Raw genomic sequence first — 22,744 nt, 5'->3', positions numbered from 1 at the left:
CAAAGCCGCATCTATAAACCTTTCGGGTCTGGCTTTATCGCTTTGGGACATTTCCTTTATATTTCAGTTTTATATTGGAAATGCGCTAATACACAGAAGAAGCCTGAAAATACTTTTATATCGAAACTTTAAATTTATAGGGTTGTATTTATAAACCCTATCAGGTCTGTGTTGTGATCGCTAATCGCAATCGTGCTATGTCAACGGCCCTTTGCATCGGGGATCATCAATTAAATCTAAACCATTGATCCTGCTCCTTGATCCAAAGGTCGACATCGCACATCACATGTCGCTATCATAGTAGCCCCGAGGGTATTTCCATATACCATGGACCACACCGACGTTGATCTGTCGATCTGCTGATCGTCGATATATCTGATCATTGCTATTGACTCCAATCGCAAATCACAATTGGCATATCGCAGTGCCTGGGGTCCCGATATCGCATGCGGGCCTATCTCTGATGCGATAAGTTGGAGGTCGCAGTCGGGGATTCCTTCCACCCTTACTTTAAGTCCTCCACTTAACCCTTCCGATGTGATTTTCCTTTATAAGGCCTTTAGCCCATTTTTAGAAGAAATGCCTCCTTTTTCAAAGGACAAAGGCAACCTTCTTTCTGCGATAACTTCTTCATCCGAAGTTAATTTTAGCCCATTCAAGTTGTAATAGATTCAGAATGAAAAGATCTATGCAACGGGACTATTTCCAAGAGCATCCTTGGACTTTCATTTTCCTCTATGAGGAACACTTTAGACTTACAAGTCTATCCAAGATCCATTTTGGATCAATAAGGCTGTGTTGGGGGGGTGTATATGCAGATGGATTTTATTGTTCCAGGAATATGATTTTGAAGTTGTTGTGAAAGCTGGACGATTGAATGCAGAACCAGATCACCTGTCTTGCATTGAGACACGAGAGGAACCTACTAGTCTGGAGGAAGGATTACCTGACACATAGCTCTTTGCTGTGCGTGCAACATAAGGACAATTTGAAGATATAATCCACTTTCTTTTGACTGGAATTGCGCTAAAAGAGTACTCCGTCTAGCAGAAGAAGGAACTAGTGGTGTGCATGGCAGATTTCTCTGTCATTGCGGGGCGCCTATATAATATGGGCAATGATGAGATACTGCGAAGGTATGTACCTGAATTTGAAAGAAGCCATATACTCGAGGACACACATGGGGGCATTGCGAGAGGACATTATGCAGGGAGAGAAATCGCGCAGAAGATTCTCCCTGCAGGGTTGTGGTGGTCAGCCCTTCATTAGGATTCAAAAGTGCATTGCAAGACCTATGATGTATGTCAAAGAATAGGTAAACCATTGCGCAGGGACGAGATGCCTTTGAATCTGAAAATGATGTTGCATCCCTTTGAAAAGTGGGCGATCGACTTCGTAGGACCTATCAAGCCTCAAGAAAAAATGGGCATGAGATATATTATCACTGCGATAGAGTACCTGACTCGTTGGGCAGAAGTGCATCTGGTAAAAGATTACATGGCTACCATGGCTGTGAAGTTTTTATTTGAACACGTATTGACACGATTTGGATGTCCGAAGATCTTGATGAGCAACCACAGTACACATTTCCTGAAACAGATGATCAACACACTGATGGAAGAGTTTCAGGTGTATCAACAGAAAAGAACACCGTATCACCTATAATCCAATAGGATAGTAGAAGCATTTAACAAAGTACTGGAGACTGCACTGACCAAAGTATGCAACGCACAGTGAAGTGATTGGCACCTATGTGTACCTGTAGTATTATGGGCTTACAGGACGACATGTAAGAAACTAACAGGACAAACACCTTTCTGGTTGGTCTATGGAGTGGAAGTCATAATGTCAATGGAATACATCGTGCCTAGTTTGTGCATAAGAGCACTCATAGGTATGACAGACAGCAGAGCCCTAGAGGAAAGACTCGCGCAGTTGGAGGAACTCGAGGAAGAAGGATTTCTCGTTGGCTTTCACCAACAGGTACAAAAGCAGTGCGAAAAGGCCTGGCACGATCGACATATTAAGTTTCTCACCTTCAAGGTGAACGATTTGGTGATAATGTATGACAGTAAGTTTGAAAAATTCCTAGGAAAATTTAGAATGCATTGGCTGGGACAGTATTTTATTAAGGAATTCATAGATGGAGGCACGGTGCAGTTGGTAAAGTTAAATGGAGAAACTTTCCCAGGAAGAGTGAATGGCAGCTGGTTGAAGCCATACACAGGTGGCTTGGCTATCTGACTAGCCCACTGAAGCATAGTCTTAGTGCTCTAGGTAGCTGAAAGGAGGCGCGGGACTATAAACAGATGCAGGGAATGCAGGAGCAGATACAAGGAAGCAGTTCAGATACAACAGTCTCTAAATAGTGCGTGCAAGAGATACAACAGGCAGCTACTCAGTGCACTATCGATCTTGCAACAATTCAGACAGAGTTGGGAGGTCTCCACATGAAGATCTTCGCTCCGACAAAGTGACTCGAGGATGAGTCATGATGTTTGTGTTGGCGGCCTGTTGGGCGCAGGATCCCCAAGGTACGTTTTGGGGCTTAAAGCCCAGATTTTGACCAAATTCGATGTAAAGACTCCGTGTTTTGTGGGTGCGGAGAGCAAAGATTGTAAATGAGTCAATGGGTTGTCTGCCCTCATTTTTGTAATGTAATGTTAGATTTAGAAATCTACCCATGGTCTGCGAACCATGGGATTGTATAAATAAAGTGTGGCTCTAAGTTGTAAAGGAGAGAATGAATGGAGAAAATAGATGGAGAATTGAGTCTTATCTAAGTGTAGAGTCGAGTCTTTGGGTCATAATGTAGGAGAAGGCACTGCAGCTGAGTGTGCAGAGGCCTAGTAGTCTGCAGCTGAGTGCACAGACCCCTGCAGCTGAGTGCACAGGGAGAGTCAAGTCTATGCTGCTCATTGTGATGTTGCTGCTGTCATATCTTGATGTCCTTTTCTACGAACAACTCGATGTCTTCGTGGGTAGGCAAGTCCATGGACACTTGATCGACTACATCCCCAAGTGTTCTTTGAACGTTGTCTTCATCTATCCTCTCCTCGAAACCATTGTACATGTACTGCTAAGAGGTAGATGAACACCTATGATAGCTTGAGACATGGAAACACTCATGGCAAGCAATCTGTCAGTCAAAAAAAAAAACAAACATGAGAATTGAATTGCAACATACCTGGGCGATTGACCATGAATGTTGCACAATTCCGACCGGGAGATCAGGAGACCGACTACCAAGACTGCACAGGGAACAATATAGGATATTGCGAGATTGACTGACTGCTGGAACTGCGTAATGCATAGTCTAGTCTAGATACTGACTATTGGGATTGTGCAATGCACAATTCCAGCTGAAAAGGACTGCTCGTCTAAGGACAAGTTTGTGCAATTTCTTGGGCCAAGCAACGAGTGTCCCCCAAAAATGCACAAAACAATCTTGGAGGCCAATGTTGGGTAGTAATGCACAAATCTGGAGAGGAAGGTGAGCCTTCCTTTCCTAGATTACATAATGCAGCCTTGGTGAAGGTAGATCCTAGGCCAAGGTTGGCCCGACTCGTTGACGGGAAACTAAAAGAAAGTAAGTCACTGAATGCATGGTGACACTAAGTGATATTAGAAGTGATTAACAGTGAATGCAAAACATGAATGAAAGATTCAACAAACGGATCAACATGCATGTGGGTGAGGCAGTTTTCCTGTTGGGCAGATGTCCGTGCAAAACAATTTCATGCATGTGACAACATTGAGATAGAAAGAAAACTAAAACAGAGCTAGGAAAAGTTATTATACATGTAAACATCATCTAGTGTTCAAAGAAATCAAGCGAACAATAATCCCTCAAGAAAAAACAAAAAAAGCGACAGAAATGCAGCACAAGGCATGGGAAGTAGGCTTACCCCAAAACAACTAAGTTGAATGTGTCGACTGCTCCTAGATGTGATGTGGGATGTCAGAGCTACAAGGCTGATGTGAGGAGTGAGATCTACAACATCCGGTTGATGATTTTTGATAACATCGAGGTTGTGACGTGCATGCCACAAATCTAGGGGAAGTGACACTTGGTGGGAGGTTTCAAAATTACTCCTTGCCTGTAACCTCCAACTGCTAAACATAGATCCATAAAACAAAGAATGCCTTTGCATACTGCCTTGGGAGAAGCATCCCATGCATGCAAGTGTGTTTTGCTCAATCCCCGAGGGAATCGGTCAACTCAGCTGCACATGCAAGAGACTGCTCGAATGCTAGAGAAACATGCGCATTTCTGGCTTGGAGCTGGGCTAGATGCCTAGGAGATTTGGGAAATTTCCTGGCAGAGCAGCTCACAGTTGCCCACATTTGTGCTAATTCTGGGTTAAGCAGCCTTGCTGCGGAAATTTATACAAATCCTGGTGGGAGTGTTTGTATAAATTCTGCAAATTCTCTACAAATATACCTTTGAGATCTATGTAGAAAACCTGACTGTAGATTAACTCGATAATGCAATATACTAAAGGAAAATACTATAACCTTCTTCTACTATCAATTTGCAGAAGCTTAAACATTGAGTTGAATCAGAGCTGAACAATATAACCAGAAGAAGAAGAATCAACGCACATCAAACACAGAGAATACTCAGGAGAAAGCCTCAGCTAAAACCCCACTATCTGTATTATCATACAAGGTGGAAATATCTCAAAATTATACAAAGCCTTAGCTCTCACAGCTAGCAAGCTCTCAGTACAATCCTCCTAGATGCTCACGTTGTAGCATTTTTTGGTTTTGATTAGATAGAATATTTCAAAAGATGTTAAGTTATGATATGGACATAACAATAGTGGATAAAATGTTAGTTTAAAAAATATTTTGATGATGATGTCCATATCAAAGAAAATGTTAGGTTAGATGATCTAAAAAATCAAGGCAAAAAAAAAAATTAGGTAAAAAGAAAACAAATAAACTCTGAAAGTGATCAAGTACAAATGCCACTACTCTGTTTCTGCAAAATAATGGTTGTGTGTAGCTTGTCTAAATGCCACAACCCATGACAGTCAAACTATTTAATCTTGACTATTTCATGCTTTAAATTTGATGTTATAGTTAGAGAATAAAGATCTAGCCAAACTATTTAACCTTGGCAGATTAGTAGTTAGGTAGAGAATAATAAGGTGCTCATCAATTTAATCTGAGCCCTTGGAAGTTATAAGGGTAGATTTAGATAGTTTGCTTTTGTAAAATAAGAAGAAAGGATAAGGGTTTGCTAGCTTAAATGCACCCATTAAGTGAAGAAAAAAATGATAGGATAAGCGAAGGGTAAGTAGAGAAAGGTTGCAGAAGTTTAATGGTTGATTGGACAAAATGTACATTTATCATGTTTCTATGTCCAAGAGGCAATTATAACAAGGCAAATGAAGGTCTACTCGATCAAGTAATTAACTTCCCATTCATCTCCATTCATTCATATATTTACTAATTTCCCCTTCATTCAGTTCATAATCATTCATTTCCATAAGAACCCCTTTTCCTATGGTAAAAATCCTTTTTACCTAGGAAAAGTAAAAACACCATGAAAAATCCCTTTTACCATGTAAAATCCCTTTTTTACCATTAAAATCCTTCTTTTCCTCAAAAACCCACAAAAGATGTTTTACCCTAAGTATTATGCATATATGAAAAGTCAAATGATTCATTAAAAGGCATTTTACTTAGTGTTATTCCTCTTTTCCCGCTATATTCCATATTAACACTAACTTAGTGTATTAAATCCTTAAAATTCCCCTATCCCGTATATAATATAGCTCCTTTAAATAAAATATCCACAAAACCCTTAGTTTTGCCTAAAAACTATATATTATACACAATTATCGCATCGGCGGAACCGTGGGCGTTTAAAACATGCATATAGAATAGTTTTATTAATAAAACTATGTATTTACACAAATATCACATTGAAATATGTCTTATCACAAGTTTGTCATATGCATGCTCTTTTCCCCAAGCGCGATATGCGATCAACATCCCCCATATCGCATATATCGCATCCCCCTCATCGCATATATCGCATCCCCCTCATTACAAGTTATGGCCGAATTATATATCTCCCGCCACTCCGATGTCCAATCGTGATGAAACCCTGGACTCAACCACTTATTTATTTTAGTATATTCCCATATCGCATCCACCACAAAGTCTCGCTATACCATAACCCGTTGCCCATTGCGATCTCCGATCACAATGAGAACCTGAACCTGACCATGCATATATTACAGTCTATCGTCATTTCATATCCGGCTCGCATCGCATCCCTTTGCGATAGACCTACCCCCCGCCCACTCCGACAGTGATATGCGATTAACCTTAGACCTGATATCATTATCCGCCAGAGTTAATACATTTTCAAATCCACCATTATGTGTTTTGCGATGATTTTCTGTGTTAAATCATTTTTTCGATTTAAACACAGAAATCACCCAAAGTCCCTGTTTTAACGCTAATCATGTTTTTAACCACCATTAAGCTATTCCTACCATGATTAATCCCTTCGTACTCTCTCTTTCGCACTGTTCATCGCCCGATAGTTAAAAGGTTAACTTTTTTTCTCCATTAAACGCATTTTTATGCCATTTTGCTCTGTTTGCCTGTTTTAACACAACGCAGCCCCAATAATGCCTCTACAGCCATTTAAGCCATCATTTAGCCTCTGATATACCTCAGACTCCTTCCGATAGCCTCTTAAGCTTAACAGAGCCATTGAAGACCTCCTTTGTCACCTCTGTTTTTCTTAACAAGTTATGTTTTTTGCAGGGAAGATTGTTGTTTCAGGCTTTTAAACAAAAAACTTGTGTAACATTTGAAGACAAAATAAAGGATTTACGGTTAAACAAATACAGTAAAAACCTAAAGCACACAGTAAAGGTCACTCAACCAGGTCAAAAGAGATTAACAGAGTTTAAATATTGTCAGATAAAAGATTTAACTGAAGAAATCTGCCAGCGTATAGGATACAAACAACAAAGTATCATAAAGGGTGAAAATATCCAACAAAAGCCAGCACAACTTGAATAAAGCGGACAACAAGAAGCAGTTCAAATAGCTACCCCTATCTTCTTGCCATGAAGAACTTTTCCTTTCCTTGAATATATCTTAAAAAGTTTTAAGATATTTGTAGCTTTATTATTGTATAAATAACTCTCTTCTTGAGATGTTATGCGTTTGGAGTTCAAGATTCATAGCTCACTGCTTGTAAAAGTGGTTGACTGTTTATACTACTTTGAACCTGGAAGCCACCTTTGAAGGAAGCTTTTGTAGACACAGGATGTAATTGATTTTTTTGGAACCTTAATACAAAGCAGAGGATTCTGAATCTGGTTTTAAATAGTTTTGTGTTATCCTGTAAGTTTTTCCAGTTTTCAATCATTATGTGTTTTCTTCATATGCTTATGACTTGCAGAGATATCTAGGTAGGAAAAATTAGAGTTTCAATTGATTCCTATAAGCTCCTGAAGTGATCATCTATTAAGAGATTGGATTAATGCAACTGTTTGTGTAGCTAATGCCCTCTAATCATAAATCAACAACATCTTATGTAAGCTTAATTATACTGCCTTGAATCTTTTGAACGTAGTTCATAAGGTTTTCCAACCTATGATTGTTCTGTTTTACAGCCTCGAAACTATGATAATAATATTTTTTGTTGTTTTCTACTCACCACTATTTTGATTTATATCAGTGTGTAAAGTATTATAGCAACCCTCTGTTGAGATATTAATATACTCCAAAGGATTAATTACTTTAATTCTGCATCTGTCTTCATTCATTGGTCTTCCAAAAACTTAAACCGAAAACCCCCAAAACAATTATTTTAGATGCTTTGGCATTGGTAGCCTGACCTACTACTATCTCAAAGGTACAACATCAGACTGGCGCCATTGCCGGGGATTCGACTTTCATTCAAGTTTCCCTTGGGACAATGATATTCATTCACTCCTTTCCTTTAAAAGTGATTAAGGGATTTAGAAAGGTTAAAATCATTCACCTAGGTGACTCGACACTCCCAAGCTGGCACCTTATAAACATACCAAATCTCATTCAGAGGCTGACATAGTTAAACCTTTGTCAGATCTTGAAAGGCTTCTAAGAAAAGCCATTTCTAAAAGGGGACACCACCGATCATCTTCTTCTTCCTCTTCAGTCCTACAATCTGAAGAAGTAGAATCATTTGACCCCTATAGTAATATCCCATCTGATCCTGATTAATCCCATTTATCACCTAGGTTTGCTAAACTTCTAAATAAAGGAGTTTATTTCAAGTCAGCATACCTTATTCATTCATTAGAATCTCATCCAAGACCCACACTACCACCAAGATCACCTATCACTAAATCTAATTTGGGTGTTAATCTACCTAAATATAAACCCACAGATTTCATATCCCCTACCACCTATCCATTTCCTTCCATTTTTGATCAACCTAAAGCTTCTTCTTTTAAACAACCTGAAGAGACCTTTTCTGTATATACCAATCCTCTTTTTGAATCAAAAGAAGGTATTCCTTTTCAGGTCCCAAAGTTAGTTCTTAAGACTCCTTTTAAGTCTTTTAGGAGATATCCTCCTCCTTCTGATCCAAGTAGACGTTGGTGGCCACCCACCTATCACATTCGGACCCCCACAACTATCTCTTTCAGTTTTTTAGTTTCCGTAATTGTAGCACAATTTACTATTTTTAGCATTTTTTTGGGTCCTGAACTTCTGGAGCCGTTTTTAGGCCCTAAACGACGTTTTTTTGGAAATATATGAGCAACATGGGTCCATGGACCGATCTTTCTCTTCCCAAAGTTGTAGTGCTGAGATAGATCTTTCTAAGAAGCTATTGCATGCGTCAAACAAAAATTGAGTGCCAATGTTACAACCCTGGGAAGTTGATGTACCAACTTACCCAAAATGGGGCCCACAATTTGACGTTTCATCTTCTAAGGTTAGTTTTTTGGATGTTAAGGGTTTTCCATTGTTTATCAATAATAAATAGGCCTTTGAGCCTCATTGTAACACAATTCAGAGGCATGTAGCCGCCATATCTCTTCTCAGAGATAAGCTACCATCACCCTAGCTAGTTTATTTCCATTTTTGTTTGTAAGCATATTTTAGTATTTTACATTAATGAAATGAAGTATTATTTCCACTGCATCTTTGTGTATATGGTTATCTCTGTATTTTGTTGCGTTCCTGTTTAAATCTGGATCAGTGGTATCAGAGCGGTCTGCTTTTTCTCTATTTTTCTTTGCATGTCCCCAACGAGGTCGGGATATAAGGAGTTAGGGCTTGAACTGGTCGAACCTTTGCAAGACCAGCCTCGCAAATCCTGATGGCCTCCCATGGCAGATGAAAAGAAAGATGAGGGGGCAGGAGATCCTATCAAAATCTTGCTCGAAGAAGCCCTCGAGTGGAAAAGGAACGCGATGATGGATAGCTTTGCGTAGATCCTTCAGCGGCTACCCAGAGGCGACGCATCAGCTTCCAACAGCTACTTTGGAAATGCCACACCGTTTAAGGTACAAGTTAATTTTGAAATCCCCATCTTCGAGGGTCAAATAAATGCAGATGTCGTAGATAAATGGTTCAATCTGCTAGATGGGTATTTTTCTATTCATGAATTTTCAAGTAGGGAAAAGATTGTTTCTGCTCTTCTCAAAGCAGCCCCCCATGTTAAGGACTCGTGGGAAACCTACTGCGAGCAGAAGAATGAAAGTATGGGCTCACTCTTTTTAGCAAAACCCACTTGGGATTCATTCTGGGATGTCGTCGAGGAGCAATACTATCCTATCAAAAGCTATGAGGACAAATACATCAAATGGACCACACTGCAGCAGGGAAGGGACCAAGATGTGCCGAAGTTCACAAACATTTTTCATACCCTTCGTACACAATTGGGTATCAAGGACTCTGAGCTGCATTTGGTACTCAAATACCATAGCTGCCTACACAGATACATCCAAGAAGAGATGGAGTTCCTAAACATCTTCTCACTCGGCACGGCATACCGATACGCTGTCAAGATCAAGCAGAAGTTCAAACAGAAGAAATGAGACTTTGGATCTACAAATCCAAAGACCAAAGGACAAAGCCAAGTCTGGATGACCCAAGACAACCCATCGAATTCGCAAGAAAAGGACAACACCACGAAGTCGAAGAAGGACACAGGAAAGTGGTGTGAGTTCCATAAGAGCCCCACTCACAACACAAGTGAGTGTCGGACCAAGCATTCGTTGGTGGTAGAGTTGAAGGCTTCAGAACTAGATGCATGTTCCAACCCTGAGTCAGAACCCGACATGGCGAATGGCAAAGGGAAGCAGATCATTAATGTGGAGCCCAGTGTCACTGTTGCCACCGCCAAGATCCAGAAGAATGAGCCCAAAGATCCAGAGGAGGGGGAGCATCTCTTCCACTCACACATGTGGGTGAAGGGTTCCCGCTGCAATTCATTGTCAACAGTGGCAGCTAAAAGAACCTCATTTCAGTAGATGTCGTGAAGCAGTTGGGCCTACCGACTAGACCACACCCACAGCCATACAGTATCAGGTGGCTTCACCAAGGATGATAGCTTCAAGTTCTCCAGTAGTGCCACCTTCCCTACAACATCAAGCCCTTCACAGATGAGGTATTGTGTGATGTTACACCTCTGGATGTTTGTGATGTATTATTAGGCCAGCCATACTTGTGGAGGCGACATGTTGTGTATGAGTCAATGTTGGGTCCCTATAATACTAGTGATTACCCCATTACTATTGTAGTTATACCCCTTATTTATATTTTTGTGCCCCTATTACCCCCATATTGTTATTTTTGTGCCCCATAGAATCCCTCTATTGTTATTTTTGTGGCTTTATATTAATATTGTTAGGTCAGCTAGATTATATTGTGACTCCTTAGACTCCTATATATAGAAAGGAGGTTTTGTCATTTGAATCATCCAAGAATTGTTCATTTATGTAATGTAAAGGAGGTTTCCCCCTCGAAGAGGCTGAATTCTAAGGAATTGATCTATCTTTTCTATCTTTTCTTGAGTTGGTTTCATAACATTTGGTATCACAGCTTTGGATTCTAGGGTTTCGCTACTCCAAACAGGTCATCATGGAATTTTCGCTATAACTTTGTTTCTTTGAAGTTTCATAAGTCGTAAAAAAACCCCATTTGAGAAGAAATCGTGTTGAACCTTGGGTCCAAATTTCAGAGCTTTTCGCGCGATATTTACGGAGATATGATCTGAGGAAGTTGGTCTTTTTGCAGACTCCTAAATTACATTCAAAACAGGTGACCTGAGGAAAATCGTCATAACTTTCTCTCTGGGGATCGGATTAAAATTTCGTAAGAAGGTACAGAAAGAGGACGGACTGTGGTTTCTTGTATGCATTTTTAAGATCCAAAGATCGAAACAGTGACTCGTGGTACATCGTACAAGTTTGCTCTACTGAACTAGTCTATAATCAAGTCACTGTGGGAGATTTCGCATAACTCTTCCTTGGAGAATCCAATTTGGGTCAGACTTGTGGCATTGGAAAGAGGACACAGAGGGATACGGCAGGTCCCAAATTCAGAACTAGATGATTGAAAAGTACAGAGATACATTAGAGGCAATATTGAGCTCCTACAAAGTGAAAAAAGTTGTGTAGATTTTCTTAAATTTTTGCTTAAACTTCATTTGAAAATTTATTTTGAAGGAATTCAAAGGGCATAATAGAGCATTATTATCGGCAACTGATGCCCCGAGGAAATAAAATGCAAACACCTAGTAAGGAACCTGAAAGCTCTAGCATGACTCGTGAAGAAGAAGAAGAAATGCTATATGATATATCAAAATTACAAGAACAAGTGCAACGAGTGTCACTTGCACAAAAAACAACAGAATCTAAAATGGATGGTTTAAGGAAAGATGCAGAAGCTAATATGGATGGTTTAAAGAAAGGTTTAGAAACTAAGATGGATGGCATGGAAGCTAAGGTGAATGGCATGGACGCTAAAATTGATGGCATGGATGATAAGATCTAAGAATTGAAGATAAATATGAATAAGTTGCTACAAGAAATGGTCACTAAGGGTGAAAGGGTACTAAAGGAAACTCATGATGAGAACAAAAGAAATGTTAATCATGATTCCATAGACTCTAATGTTGGATCAAAGACTCACAATGTTCCAAAAATCGATATGCGGAAGTTTGATGGCAAGGATCCCGCCACATGGATATTACAGATGGAGCAATTCTTCGATCTCAATAATATGCAAAACGCACAAAAGGTACGTACAAAAACTGTATATTTGGAACCAAATTAGTTTGTATGGTATCAATGGCTTTGTTCTCATAAAAAAATTATCACTTGGGCAATTTTTACGGAAGAATTGATAGCACATTATGAGGATACAAAAAGCAACACTTTTTTTAGCCAATTGATAAGTCTCAAACAAAAGGGTTCAATAATGGAGCACATTGAGGAGTTCCAAAAATTGAACATAAGGGTAAAAGATATTCCAGAGGAGCATAGGATTGATGTGTTCATAGGGTCTTTAAAGGATAATATCCAACATGATGTTCACCTTTGGGAACCTGATTCATTAGAGAAGGCATTCAGGTTAGCAAAAAAAATGGAAAGCAAAATTATGGCAACTAGGAAGCATACCACTCACAACTATAAAGACGGAAGTGTTGTTGCCCCTAGTCTTCCACAACCTACAAGGTTGACACCACAAAAATTGGAAGAAAAAAGAGCAAAAGGGCTTTGTTACAGTTGTGATAGCAAATACACAAAAGGTCATAAGTGTGCTGAGAAGAAATTATTCTACATAGATTGTGAAGAGGAAGAAGAAAAGGAGCAAGAAAGGTCAAAAGAAGAGGATATACTCCAGGAACAAAGCCTAGATGAAGAACAAATAAATCCGACCATATCTTGTAATGCATTGGCGGGAATTACCACTCCTCAAACCATCAAGATAGAAGGACAAATCAAGAAGAAAAAGGTAATAGTGTTGATTGATTCAGGAAGCACCCACAATTTTATTCATTGTAGGGTAGCAAAAGAATTGAATTGCTTCCTATATCCAGCACCAAGTGTCAAGTGATGATTGCAAATGGAGGAACAATAAATTGCTCTGGAAAGTGCCATAATATCAAGCTATCCATGGGAGAATATGTATTGACTAGCCCAATGCTTTCCATTCCAATGGGAGGTGCTGATGTTGTACTAGGAGTCCAATGGCTACAATCCTTGGGTACAATAGCTTTTAATTTTCAAGAACTTTTCATAAAATTTTCTACGGAAGGAAAGGAAGTTGAATTAAGGGGTATTGCAGGGAAACCAGGAAAGATAATCAGCTCTAATGGCATGACAAAGCTTCTAAAAAAGGAGCAAAGAGGTGTAATTGCACAATTATGTTCGCTAGATGTTTCCACATTGGAATCATCTATTTCTCCAGATCTCCAAAAAGTCCTGGACAATCATTCCAAGGTATTTGAGACTCCCAAAGGTCTCCCACCTATGCGTGATCATGATCATGCTATTCATCTGATTCCAGGAAGTGTTCCTCCAAACATCAGGCCGTACAGATATCCCTATGTCCAAAAAAGTGAAATTGAACGTATGGTTGCAGAAATGCTAGAGGCTGGTATAATTCAACCGAGTCAAAGTTCTTTCTCAGCTCCAGTAGTATTGGTGCACAAGAAGGATGGATCATGGCGCATGTGTCCAGATTATAGGGAGCTCAACAAGCTCACTATTAAAGATAAGTTCCCCATTCCTGTCATTGATGAATTACTGGATGAATTGCATGGATCAATTTACTTCACCAAGTTGGATCTTCGTTCAGGATATCATCAAATCAGAATGAAGATTGAAGACATTCCGAAAACGGCATTTAGAACTCATGAGGGTCATTATGAATTTTTGGTCATGCCTTTTGGCCTTACCAATGCACCTTCAACATTTCAAGGTTTGATGAATTCAATTTTCAAACCATTCCTTAGAAAATTTGTGTTAGTATTTTTTGATGATATACTAATCTACAACAAGTCTTGGAAGGATCATGTTGAACATGTTGACAGGGTGCTACAACTATTGGAGGAGAAACAATTATATGCAAAAAGATCCAAATGTTTCTTTGGAGTCCAAGAGGTGGAATATTTGGGTCATATTGTATCTCATGAAGGAGTTAAGGTAGACCCTAGCAAAATTAAAGCCATTAAGGAATGGAAAATCCCCACATCCATAAAGCATCTGCGAGGATTTCTTGGGTTGACAGGGTATTATCGCAAGTTTGTTAAGAATTATGGGAGAATAGCAGCACCTCTAACAACATTATTGAAGAAAGATTCATTTTCATGGACTCCGGAAGCAACAAAGGCCTTTGAACATCTTAAAGAGGCAATGTGCCAAGCACCGGTCTTAGCTACACCGGACTTCACAAAAACCTTTATTGTGGAATGTGATGCTTCAGGAAATGGAATTGGTGTTGTTCTAATGCAAGATGAAAGACCCATTGCTTTTGAAAGTCGTCCAATCAAGGGAAAGTTTTTAAGCAAAGCTATTTATGAGAAGGAAATGTTGGCAATACTCCATGCACTTAAGAAATGGCGACCCTACCTAATGGGAAGACACTTCAAGGTAAAAACGGATCATGATAGCCTTAAATACTTTTTAGAACAAAGATTATCCTCTGAAGAGCAACAAAAGTGGGTCACAAAGATGTTGGGTTATGACTTTGAAATCATCTACAAAAAAGGGAAGCAAAATGTGGTGGCAGATGCACTCTCAAGAAAGGATGAGGATGTGGAAGCATTGTTGTGTGCCATTTCTATTATCCAACCAGATTGGATAAACGAAGCAAGGGAGGAATGGAAGAATGACGAAGAAGTGTGGGCACTTATTCAAAAGCTACAACAAGATTCCAGTACTTCTGATACATTTAGCTGGCAAAATGATTCGTTATGGTACAAAGATCGCTTATACCTCTGTAAGAATTCCCAGCTAAAACAAAAGATTCTTATGGAATTGCACACTTCTCCCTTAGGAGGGCACTCAGGATTTTTAAAAACTTACCACAGGGTTAAGAAGGAATTTTTTTGGGATGGCCTTAAATCAGATATTCAAAAGTTTGTGGCGGAATGTTTGGTTTGCCAACAAAATAAAGTTGAAACAATTAAGACACCGGGTCTATTACAACCTTTATCCATTCCAAGCCAACGTTGGGAGGAGGTTTCAATGGATTTTATCACAGGTTTACCCAAGTCTGAGGGAAAGAGTGTCATCATGGTGGTAGTTGACAGACTTACCAAGTATGCACACTTTTGTGCATTATCACATCCATTTAAAGCCAGTACAGTTTCTACTGCATTTATGGAAACAATTCAAAAGCTACATGGAAACCCAAAGATTATTGTAAGTGACAGAGATCCCATTTTCACTGGAAATTTTTGGACAGAATTATTTTCTTGTCTTGGTACTCAGTTAGCTCATAGCTCATCTTATCATCCTCAATCTGATGGGCAAACTGAGATAGTAAACAAATGTTTGGAAGGATATCTTCGTTGCTTTGTATCTGATAAACAGACACAATGGGTCAAATGGTTGCCTCTGGCTGAATGGTGGTATAACACTTCCTTCCATACAACAACAAAAATGACCCCATTTATGGCACTTTATGGGTATCAACCACCATCCATCACATCATATTTAAGAGAAAATTCTAAGGTTCAGGCAGTGGAACATCACATCGAACATCAACAACAAGTCCTCCAACTCTTAAAGGATAACCTCGTGTTGGCACAAAATAGAATGAAACAACAGGCAGATCAACATCGCAGTGAAAGAAGTTTTGATGTAGGTGATTGGGTATTCCTACGGCTACAACCATATAAGCAAATGTCCCTAAAGCAAGCTAAGAAGGATAATAAATTATCACCAAAGTATTATGGTCCATACAAGGTGTTGCAAAAGATTGGTACTATGGCATACAAATTGGAGCTTCCTGCAGCTTCTCGATTGCACCCAGTTTTCCATGTTTCATGTTTAAAGAAGGTTATAAGCGACAAGCTCCCAATTCAAACAATATTGCCAGAACTTGACGAGGAAGGAAAAATTATATTGGAACCGGAAGCAGTCACAGAAACAAGAACTCGACAGCTACGAAATCGATCAATTTCAGAGTATCTTATCAAGTGGAAGAACTTATCTGCTGAAGATTCCACATGGGAGGATGAGAATTTTATGCAGAAGTATCCAGAACTACTCAAGCGTTGAGGACAACACTTTTTTGAAGGAGAGAGGCATGTTGGTGTTGGGCCATGAATACGACCACTATGTAACACTTATTTCATCCATTTTTACTCTTCTCTATTATATCATCTATTATAATTTATCATTTAAATCCATTTTATAAATGATTTATGCTCTTATGGATGAATATTATTTATTCTCCTTTATTTCTAATAAATTGATGATTATGCATGATTTTATCAATGATAGTTTTAATAAATCAGTTGTAACATTATTCACCATTTTTAGCCTCCAAGATAATTTCCAGATTGAAGATTTGATCATTAAAAGTGCCAACTCAGAAATTCGTTGGAATAAGAAGCGACAGTTTTGCGGTTGAGCTTCTAAGCAAATGAAGATGAATTTGGAAAATCCGGAACATGGGTTTTGTCCATAACAGACCCAATTAACTTTCAGAAAGAACGGTTTGCCCAAATTCGGCTTGTACTGAGAGAAACGCAGGGTTCTTTGAGCACGATTTTCTCAGATTTATTGTTACGGCCGTCCTCCAAATCTCAGCTACAAAGCCAAATTCGCCTTGTTCTTGTTGATCAAATGGTTAGAAGCAAACCAATTTTGTAATAGGAATCATGTTGTACTTATCCTTATTGTAACTTCTCTCTGATCTCTCTCTATTTAAATGAAAACAGAGATCAGAGATGGAAATGATTTGGGATTTATGGGATGATTTTTGGGGATGAAAAATGATGGAAAAATGATGAAAAATGATGGTGGATTATTCATGATAGGATAGGGATTGTTGCATGCTGTAATTCTCAAGCATTTTCTGTTGTAACGATTCCACAATTTGTTGATTAATACATGATTTGGGGGTTGCTGTTCATTCTTTTCCTTCTGAAGTAACCTAGCAGCGTCCGCTGGTGGCTAAGGGCCCAGCCTCTGGTGGAGTACGCTGCTGCTGCTACTGTATATTATATTCTTTTGTTTTATGCGTGGTTTTCTTATCAGTTTTACTTGGTAATCTGGTATGTTCTATTATTTTACCTCACAGCTCTGTCACATAATCTCATTTTCTGAGACAGAAATATCATATTAATTTTGCAACGCATTGTTGTTTCTTTAAGTGCTGATATAAATGGTTTTTACAGGATACCGTTGCTATTCAATTATGGAATGTCTGTGTTGTAACATTTGACCATTGGTATTATTGAATTCATCTTAGAAATTATATTTCCTTGCGATTGTTGAATCTATGAACGTTGTTGTTCCATTCTAAAAGACAATCGTATTATTTATAACTAAGACTGACAAGTGGATTACCAAGATCAGATTGCTATTGAGGTGTGTCGTGTGTTAAGTTGTTATGCATTTGTATTTGACTTTCCATCGTTGTTTCATATTCATTATTAGTTAATGGTGCTCTATTTCTGTGTGTTGTTTGATTTCAATTGTTGGTTTATTTCAAGATTGCTGATTTGTTGTTTCATTTACTTGCCATTTCTTAAGGATAGACTCAGGCTGTAGTGAGTGTCAGCTTCTGCTATTTGGCTCCCAGACCTCTGATCTACTCCCATCAGTTATGAAAGGGATAGGTTATTGCCACCAAACCCTTGGTTGATGTGTTGTTCTATTTCATTGTTATTTCCTTTATTTGCCATTTCATTTACATTCATCAAGGACGATCTCAGGCTGTAGTGAGCCCCAGCATAAGCTACCTAGCTCCCAGACCTCAGATTTGTTCTCATCAATTATGAAAAGGATGGGTTATTTCTACCGAACCTTCGACTGATGCAATGCTTGGTGTGATTTAGCCTTTTGAAGTAGTTAAGTTGTAGGCATGCACCCATTTACTTTGTTGTTCATTTCTATTGATTAATTGCACTAGTTTGCTTTTAAAGAGTTTTCCTAGTTTACTTTCAATAGCAACTTTAGTTCAAGTTCAATTTCCTTTTGATTGCTTTAAAGCAGGACTGTCAACTGTAGAGAACATTGGTTATTGCTTCCCCGTTCCCAAATTGATTGTCTTGTTCCGGTTTGATTTCAATTGCATCAATCTCTAGAGGAATGAGTTATTGCTACTGTATCCTCAATTGATGTTTGCTGAGTGAATAGTTGGATTTCAGAGCATTTGAGTTTATGTTATTCTTAGATTTCTTCTTCAAACATTCATTTACTTTTGTAGCTTTTAAGCACTATACTACAAAACATTACTCTTGAGTAAATAGCCGCCTCAGATTGAGTACACTCTTGAAATAAAAAGTCGTCCCTGGGTTGATAATTAATGTGAAGGTAATTAGGAGTTCAAAAGACAGCTTTTTATCGCTCCACATTTTGGCGCTGTTGCCGAGGAGAGTGTAGCCATTTCTAAAGAGTAGTGTGAATCTGATGAGTGCCTGCTAGGGAAGAGTTGGATCTTAAAAATGGAAGGTAAGAACCTGCATGCGGAGCATGTAAAAGCCCTGCTCCACTGTCCGCTTTCCTAACAGATTCGTTGTTGCTTTGTTGGGTAGAAATAGATGTTTGAATTTTTGTGTGAATGAATTAAAAGAAAAAAATAGAAATTTTGAAAAACAAATCTCATGATTTTTCTCAAGTGGTGATGTAAGCACCACCCATTTCACTAACCGATTGACAAGAACATTTGAAGAAGGGGCCTCGAAGAAACACATGAAGAACATCTTCTATTATGGTAAGAAATGGATCACATTTTTATTTTTGAATTTCCTATCAAAGATCTAAGAGGAGTGACACAAATGCACATAATTCCCCCATTGTCTCTACCAAATTTTCATGGCTTGACAAATGAAGATCCATATACATTCTTATTTGAGTTCGAAATACTTTGTAGAGGATATGATTATTGTACTAATGATCAAAGATTGAAAGTGTTTCCTCTTACTCTAAAAGGAGAAGCTCTCCGATGGTTCATGAGCCTAGGTGGTAATTGCATCCAAACATGGGAGGACATGAAGAACATATTCTTGAAGAAGTACCAAGACTATTGCAAATCCAATGAAGATATTTTTGGTATGATACAAGGGGAAGACGAAAGTTTGGAGGATTATGTAGATCGATTTCATTAGAACCTTCAAAAATCAAAGCACAAGCATTTGGAAAAAGAGATCTTAAAAACACTCTTTCTTAAAGGAATCAAAGATGAATTTTTATAACTCTTAAATCTGATAGGAAAAGGTGATGTTTTTCAGTTGTCATATGATGATGTTTGTGAATTGTGCATAAGGTATTCAAGAGGAATCTCCAAGGCTGGTAATAATTCTATAAATGTTTGTTCTTTCTTTTCCAAATATGTTACAAGAATAGGAGATATAAGAGCTGAAATCAATACTTTATTTGAAAATTTTAAAGTTGATTTTATTAGCTCTCTAAGTTCAAAATTGGATGCTTTGCAGGTTCAGAAAAATCAAGAATTTGATGAAGTGTTTTCCACTCATGACCGAAAGGATCAATCCATAGATAGTTGTTCTTTCTTATCTAGGATGCAAGTAGCATATCAAAGAGATGAGGAAGATGCAACGAAGTCAAAACCATGGAAATCATGGCCTAGAGGTATGGTTCAAAACACTTCCTCTTCATTCTCTTACTTGCATAATCCATTATGGAATACTAATGTGTTAGGGCAGCCATGTCAATTTCAATATAACCACCAATCTTGTTTACAAGTTGGGCATGGCTCATCTTATGATGGCATGACTACTCTCCATCATCTTGTAGCACAAACATATTCTCCATATTTTTCATCAGCTCTTCCACAACATCCTGCTTGCATACCAAATTCATCCACTCAACCCAATCAACCACATCATCACAATGCTCCATTCCTTACACATTTTCCTGCTCAACTAATTCCACACCCTCACCATAATAAGCCAGTACAACATGCTTACAATGTTGAACTGCCAAATTTACCCACCCTTCCCACCCATTCTATATCACATGCACCATTAGAGAAAACTTACAATGAGATTCAGAATGTTTCAAATTCAAAACTTGTAGAAGCTATGGAAGAAAATGAGGTTTCTTATAGTATGTATCTACAAGCTATTTTAAAAGCTCAAGAACTTCATGATATGATGGATATGAGAAATCAAGAAAGTAACGGATACATTCAAGATTGGTTTCACTCCATCATTTGTTTGCAACATCACTCTATGCTTCAACAATTTTTGATATCATTTTTTCAAGGGAAGTTGGCTTCTCATACCCTAATTTTCATTAATATGCATTTTTCAAATTTGGGTATGTGTATACATGAAGCCTTATTTCGAAAATGGCTCCACTGGAAGTACTCATATACGTAGTCATATTCATCTTTCAATCAAAGTAGGTTAGTGAAAAAATAAAATAAAATAAAATAAGGACATAAATAAATGCATTTTGTTCTTTTGTAAAACTAGTTGTTTTTGTTGCAACATGCTATCGAAATCAACATCGGTGATAATTTTTTTAATAATTTGTGTATGTAGATGAATCATAATGGAAATAATAAGTTCTACAAACACTCATTTTCATTTTTATCACCAATTTTAAAAAATGCTTGAATTTCATTTTTTGGCTTGCGGGCTTCATGAACTTTCTGGAAAAACACTCGGGACAGTCATGTTTTGAGGGACCAAAAGTGAATATTTTTAAAACCTGTTTCTACCCTAGGTAGCCCTTGATTTATACTTTCTAACCTAATTTTAATCACTCAATTTGGATTTGAAATGAAAAAGTTAGAACCAAAACATTGACAGGGTGTCTAGCGTGAAGCTCAGGAACAGAGTTGGGACAGTCCGTTTTTGGAGGCCTAAATGACCATATTTTTAAAACGTATTTATATGGTAGATTTATCTATGAATCTAGTTTACAATGCAATTCGAATCACTCATTTTCGATATCTTATGGGGAAGTTATGATCAAAATACTGACTGTCTATCGTAAATCAACACTCTTAAAACTCTATCTTTCCGGTTGTTCCTTACAATATTTGACCTATCAATTCTTCTTGTCTTCAAAACCTGTTTCTATTGGAGATAAATAAATGAATCTATTTTCATTTCCATTTTGAATCATTCGAATCCGACATCAAAAGAAAAAGTTACGCTTGAAATATCAACTGTTGGTCTAAGCCGGGTAATCGACAATGACTCTATTATGCAGGTTGTTCTAACTAAAATTGACATATCATATCATTGAATCTTTAAAACCTATTTCTACTGGAGATAAAACTTTGAATTAGCTCTCATTTGGCTTTGGAATCACTCGATTTCGATGAAAAACAAAGAAGTTGTGATTAAAACACTGCAGATTAGTATGATTGGCCACTGCTCTCCTGCAGGTAACAAATAAATTTTACTTTGTTATTTTCTCTGTGGATTTGTTCTACAAAGTAACTACTTGTTAGTTTTTTTACATAATTCTTGGATTAGGGGAGCCCACGCACCTCTCTTTCTCCACGATTTAATGTTTTATTGCAGGTAGATACTCGTTTTTTGCAGGTCTTGGGAAAATAAAGAAGGTCAATTTATGGACAAGTGATTTTTGAAAGAAATTTTAAATGAAACAAAAGAATTTCATCCAACTCATTACCCAATGGATTCATAATATAAGAAATGAAGAATTGATTTCCATTTGAAGATTCATGTCTTGTCACTGTTGGCAAAACATTTTTCAAAGAGATCATGTTTTTTACAGAACATCATAGCTGTTGTAACTTAATTTACTTATTTACATACTGTTTTTTAAAATAAAATGTTGTTTCCTTTCTGATTTCTCTTATATTCTGTGTTTCAGGTGTTGCTTAATTCAAATTGTAACATATCTTTACCATCAATGCCGTGAACAGCTAATTTGTTTTTTTGCATGTTTGCATTTTATGATTGTCCATTTTGTTGTTCCTTTTTGAATGGAACAGCACTTCTGCACTTTCACGTTTTTCTATTCCTTTTCGAATGGAACAACACTTCTGCACTTTTACATTTTTCTGTTCCTTTTCGAATGTAACAACACTTCTGCACTTTCACATTTTGTTGTTCCTTTTCGAATGAAACAGCACTTCTGCACTTTCACGTTTTGCTGTTCCTTTTTGAATGGAACAACACTTCTGCACTTTCACGTTTTGTTGTTCCTTTCTGAATAGAATAACACTTCTGCACTTTAACATTTTGCTGTTCCTTTTCGAATGGAACAACACTTCTGCACTTTCACGTTTTGTTGTTCCTTTTCGAATGGAACAGCACTTCTGCACTTTCACATTTTGTTGTTCCTTTTCGTATGGAACATCACTTCTGCACTTTCATATTTTGTTGTTCCTTTTCGAATGGAACAACACTTCTGCACTTTCACATTTTGTTGTTTCTTTCTGAATGGAACAACACTTCTGCACTTTCACGTTTTGTTGTTCCTTTTCGAATGGAACAACACTTCTGCACTTTCACGTTTTGTTGTTCATTTCCGAATGGAACAACACTTCTGCACTTTCACATTTTTCTATTCCTTTC

Source organism: Pinus tabuliformis, chromosome 6 (assembly GCF_031772625.1).
Source record: "Pinus tabuliformis cultivar Carrire ecotype Pingquan chromosome 6, CPIR1, whole genome shotgun sequence".
In the NCBI taxonomy this organism is placed as follows: domain Eukaryota; kingdom Viridiplantae; phylum Streptophyta; class Pinopsida; order Pinales; family Pinaceae; genus Pinus; species Pinus tabuliformis.
The sequence above is the reverse complement of the archived record's forward strand: the minus strand, read 5'-3'. Positions refer to the sequence as shown.